This window comes from Corvus kubaryi, unplaced genomic scaffold (assembly GCF_017639235.1).
Source record: "Corvus kubaryi isolate FWS band 111438036 unplaced genomic scaffold, C.kubaryi_AGA036_p1.0 66, whole genome shotgun sequence".
NCBI classification, from domain to species: Eukaryota; Metazoa; Chordata; class Aves; order Passeriformes; family Corvidae; genus Corvus; species Corvus kubaryi.
This window is the reverse complement of record NW_024582054.1, coordinates 3,131,815-3,137,880: the sequence shown is the minus strand read 5'-3', so window position 1 is coordinate 3,137,880 and position 6,066 is coordinate 3,131,815.

The following is a 6,066-nucleotide window of genomic DNA, read 5'->3' as shown; positions in this document are numbered from 1 at the left end:
AAAGTGTCTAATTTGATGTCAGGGTTTCTTTGCTGGAGTATATTTCTGAGCTGTTTCATGCTATTTAGAACACAAATCTGATTCTGAGTTTCCTGAAGATATGGACTGCTAACAGAGAGAGGCAGATGAGGGGGGTGCCAACCCGTGGGACAAAATACTTTATTGCATTCATCTGAGCATCCCTCTGAGACAAAGTAAATGTGCTCAAGCAACAAAATACAGTCCCAATGTCATGACCTGTTGAGGTCACAGGGCCTGGTCCTCAGTCTCTTCCTCCTTTTTGTTGTCTGTGCTGGTGGAGGATCACATGCAGGGGAGGTCAGACAAGAGACCTTGCCTTCCATGTGCCCTGGCATGATTCCCACACACACACACACACAGTTCTTTTGCACTTTTGATAGTGAGCCCACTCTGCATGGGCAGAGAGTTCTTATGTATGGGGGATTCACCACTTGCTCTCCTTTGCATTTGCAGCCCAGAGTACCAAGTCCTCAAAATTTCAGTGCAGAGGTAGTTCTTCCCCCACCCACTTTCCATCTATCCCACCCAGGTAGACAGGATGAGCAGAAAGAATCCTTGCCTTGATAAGATTGATAAATGAGGTTGGAACAGAGCTCTTCTTTTCTGGAGTCCATATGGAGTCCAACCCAACTTCAAACTCATAGCTGACAAAATAAAAAAAAAAAAAAAATTGGCAAGTCCCTAAGTACTTTTAAGGATTCTAAAGGTGAAAGATACGGTCGATTGGCATTCTTTTTAGAGCCTGGAGTGATGTTACATTTGCTTCACAGAATTCAAAGGAGTGCACAATTAACATTAGAAATCTATTAGATATTTGGAAGAGTCATTCAATTTTCCAGTGCCACATATATACCCATCATTCACCACCACTGTAGAAGGCCTTATATTGATTTTTAGCATTATTTCCTATAATTTGCAAAACATAAGTAAGAGTAAAAAGGCCAAAAAAGGAGAATAGCCTTGTTTTCAAAGAGCTGGCCGATTACAGACCAACATCAGCTATGTCATTGTAGTGGTTCCACCCTTAAAGACAGGTATGTGCTGCAGTACCATGAAAAAACACACTGAAGAGCAAATGAGCATTACTGCCTCTTTACTACATCTTGCACTTTACTGCATTCCTTTCTTTTTGATTTCATTCTGTTCTGTTTTGTTTTGATAATAATACTGGTGTATGGACAACAGCCTCTTCCCATGATGGAATAACATAGGTTGGTGCATGAAGGTATGGCTCGGTAATAGGACCAGATGGATGGGCACTTGTGAGAGGTGAGGGTCTGGCAGTGGTGGGAACTAATCAGGACTACTAGCAACTCTGGGAAACCAAAGTAGTGCAGCCAGGACCAACACAATCTAATATACTTTACAGAGAAAAAGTCTGAACACAATTTCTGTATGAAGTATAATGAATGAAGTGGCAGACTCTAGATGGATTTCATGGGAAAAGGCTTGAAATCCTGTAATGTTTTTGACAAAGCTTTCTGTTCAAGTATAAGTGAATATTCTGCAAAGAGCTTCCAGGATGAAAAGCCCAATAGGATACTTATTTTTTACTAACAGGGTTTCTGTTTCATTCAGGAACACACACACACATATATATATACATATATATACATACATATATATATATATATATAGCATCCATAAAAAGCTGAGACTCCTTTTTGTTGACATGATCCAGTAAATACACCCCAAAACATGCTGAACACCCCAAAGCAATGTGTCTCTTTCTTAACAAGTGTGAATACTTTGCACTCAGCAGCAACTGACTGTTACTCTATCATGGGAAGAGGTTGTTGGCCATATACCAGTATTATTATGAAAACAAAAAAGAAAGGAATGCAGTAAAGTGAAAGATGTAGTAAAAAACTGTGTTGACAGTGGGATGACACTGTAAAATTGCTGTATGCTGTGATGTGAATCCTTTCGAACCCAATGATGTTCCACCCTCATAATCAATGAGTCAAACTTACTCCTCCCCACACTCCCAATATTCTACCTCTGTCTGGGAAGCTGGGGAAATTGTATTCTACTTCATTTTAGGGTGACTGGACAGGCTTTCTCTTCCTGTGGTTGCTATTCCTAACTGCATAGGGTCATGAGTGTGCTCAGTTGTGGCTTTTCAGTCTTTACTCTGGACTGCCTTGAACTTGCCTCTAGATAGAGATTTGCAGGTGTCAGCATAGTAGAAAAGGTTCTTCTGCTACTGCAGGTTCTCAGCAATTAAGGCCTGGCAGCAATTGATAATTCTCTGATTAAAATGGTCCAACTTATTCAATGGGCAAAAAGTTACAAAGAAAAAAAACCAGCTCTAAATTCTGCATTGTTACAACCTACAAAAATGAATCTTACAGCAAATTTCCCATGTTCTTCTTTACCCCTTTTATTAATTGTGACAACAAGTGAAATCTAAACCTCTTGCAGGAGTGATTGCAGCATCTACTGACTTAAAAAAGAATCTTTAATGGTAAATTAGTCCCTAAAAGCAATTACCTCATATTTGGAGGCAGCAGATTATTCTCTACTGAAAGCTGAGTAATCATTTCTACTAAACATGTGCAAGAGGGGATTCGTGCCCTGATGGAAGCTGTGGCAGATAAATCCCATGATGGTTCTGAGTGCCAATACTGTTCAAAAGAGGACAATGATCTTCTGCAACTTGAGGACAGGACAAGTAGAAGCAGAGGCAAATAATCAAAGCAATCTAATAGTTCTCCCTGAACAGTTGTCAAGACCACCAGTATACATGTCCTGTGCCATGAGTTTGTGGTGGTGCACATGATACGCAAGCACTATGGCAACGAGATATTAATCATCAACAGAGATGGGCACAGGTTGGGGTAAATCTTCAGAGGTGCAAGTTGTAGGCTGTATCTCAAGTACACAACAAGCCCCAACGGTACCAGTTTCAGCACTACCTCAGCAGCATTGCATAGTTGAATTCATTGTGGCTGAGCTTACATCATCCTCTGAAGGATCCATTTGTTGGGCCTGGTATACAAATGCCTGGATACGAAGAACAACTTCTCTTCCAGTTCTGTATCCTTCTCTCTTTGTGGTTTTCAGTTACAGACTCTGGGCAAGTTCTTTGCTAGTGAGACATCACTGATTGAAGTGGCACTGTGCCAGCAGTATTTGGCACTCTGAGTGATGGCAGGGATTTTCAGAAGCATTTAAGTGAGAAGATTAGGTGCCCAATCCCTCTTTTGTTTGGTCAATAGCCTTTTCTTTGCTCATCAGTATTTCTGCAAGGCCACTGATGCCGAGTGCAGGCACTTCCTACTTGCCAGCAACCTGAGAGAAATAACAGACAATTTAATGGCACAAAGCTTTCTGTTTCTGTAATTTATTTTATTTACCTAGATTTTTCTTTGATGATGCCACGCCAGTAAAGTGCACCTATACTAACTAGAGTACCAGGCCCAGTGTGCTGAAGAGTCAGGCACACATTTTCAATGGTGAAAGTGACTCACCACTGGAAAAAAAACAATGTATTTTCTCTCTTAACGGTGTCTTTAAACAGAGCTTGGATGTCCCTCCAGCCACCTGAATGTTGACTTGCTGAGATTTTTGGGCTCGGAACAGCTCAGTAAAATTTAGTGGTGATACACAGGCCAGGCTATGAAGTCTCTTCTGCACTAAGGCACTTACTATCCACAAACGAAATATTTCTCCCTACGGAGAGACACCTGGCCTTGGCTGGAACTACAATGTAGCAAGGTTATGAACAGCTTTGACCATGAAGGTCAAAGGGTTCTGCTCACCCTCTCTGGAACTCCTACTTGGTGTTAAGATGCTGTTGGTGTCAAGGCCTCATAGGCATTGGTGGGTTGGTTTCTGGTGTAGCTGGTATTGTTTATCAGGGATTAAGAAAACAATTACTTTTTCATGGTGGTAACAAACATTTATCTAGCATAGAGATCCCGATATCCTTGTGTTTGTGTGTGAAAAATACACCAAAGAAAGACATCAATGTTTAAAGTACAAGTGACAAAGAACACATGAAGGCAAAACACAAAATAGGTCAGATGCAAAAATCCCCCTATGAAATTGGAGAGGAGAATATAGGCAAGCGTAATATTGTTATCTGGACCGGAATTTAATCAAGACTTAAGTATGAGGTGATGTGGTACTTCAGTGGTGGGATCACTGCCTCAACAAAACTGTACTAGATTCTGCCTGTCTTTTCATAGATTCAGATGTGCACCAGTATAACTTGTCCAACCTCAACAGAGCTGATCCTGATATACACAAGGACACTCATATTCAGATTTCCCAGCTCTTCCCCTCATCTTCCCTTCAAGGTCTCTCTGCTCATGTCATGTGGAATGGCACAATTTCAGGTGTGGATCAGAGAGACTTTGAAATGGAAAATCAGAGGATACCACAGGCCATACTGGAGAAGAGGTGGCAAAGCTTAGAACCAGGCTAGTGGAGTGGCGAGGGTTAGGACTAAGGTAGGCTTGTATGGGGTACTGTGTTTGGAGTCCTAGAGAAATCTGCAAGCCAAGAATAAAGAATACTGGCAGAGCTCCATGTGAGTAACAAACGGCTTATCCTGTCTAGGCTAATGACAAAATGGTACATATTGGCATTTAATTTTTTTTTTTTTAAGGAAAAGAAAGATTAAAGCAACCGCTATACCTAAACACTCTGCTTTGCTCTGATACGATGCCACAATTAACATGACTTCTACTGTGTAACAAGGTTCTTTGTGTGGGCGTAGCAGCCCCTCCCCATACCTAGCGGATACACTCTAGGGAATTTTTGCAAGTGCGAGTATTGCCTGTTGGAAGGTCACTGAGTAAAGAAAGCTAATACATTGTATGAAAAAATGTCACGTTTTGTGTGTTTCCCTAAGACCACCACAAAAGAGTCCTACATAAAGGTTATTATCACTATTACATGCACAGCAATGACCCCCCCATGCATATTACTCTGCAATATGTTGAGCCTCTGCCCTGCCCTCCATCAAACTCAAGATGGTACTTTGAAAATTAAGGACTTGATGTAAATGCCAGCCAGTCTAGTTCACAAGATATCCCCACCACTCAGTCCCTCTGCCAGGTAGAGGGCTTGGCATTACTCTCTGCCTCCAATGCTCAGGGTCTACAGCTTGCTGCCATTACAATGCCATGGTACTGCTCCCTCTTCAGACATGCCTGTAGAGACTGGGCCTTGCTGGTAGATGTAGCTCTGTTTTCTCCTCTTCTCCTGCTTCTGCTCCACAGCTGCACTAACTCACCTGTTGTGTGACGACGCTCATTTTCTACCCAAACTTCCCATTACTTGGTGCCTGGTGCTTGGACGAACTGGGATCCATGTGCAGTCTCTAAGGGCTTGTCATCTCAAGAGGAACTAAACTTGAACTTGGGATGGTTTCCCAGGTGCAAGGTGTGTATTACCAAAGACCCCAAACACATCACCTGCACGAGGTCTGCAGGATTACCTGGGCAATGCAAAGCAGTGAGTTGGGGGCTAGGTCTGCAGCTGGGAACGCAGAGGAAGATCTTCAGGGAGGGGTAGACTCTGTGGCTGTGGGTCAGCCATGTCCCGAGTGTCGGCATGGAGGTGGCACGACGACCTGCACTCCCTGAGACACGAGCTTACTCCTATAGCAGCCTTGGCCCCAGAGCGCAGGACCGAATGAACACGGTTTGTGGACCATGAGATGATTTCCTTTGCCAAATTTACTTGCTCGCTAACCCGACCCGGCTGCACGGCTCAGCTGTCACTGCCCCCGCCCGGGGCTCGGGCCGTGTATGCCCGGCAGAGCTTTGAGGCGGCGGCACAGCCCGGCAGCCCCGCGGGGAGTGCCGGCCGCGCTGGCTGGCCATCTCCCGCGGCCTCGCACACGTCCGGCCGCCGGGAGCCCCAAGCGCCGCCGGGAGCTCCAGGTGCCGCGGGCACGGGGACGGCGCCCACCCCGGGCCCTGCGCCGCGCCGCCCGAGGCCAACCTGCGCCGCCCGCCGTCCGCCCGGCGGGGGGGGGGGGGGCGAGTTTTTTTTTTTTTTTTTTTTTTTTTTTTTTTTTTTTTTTTTTTT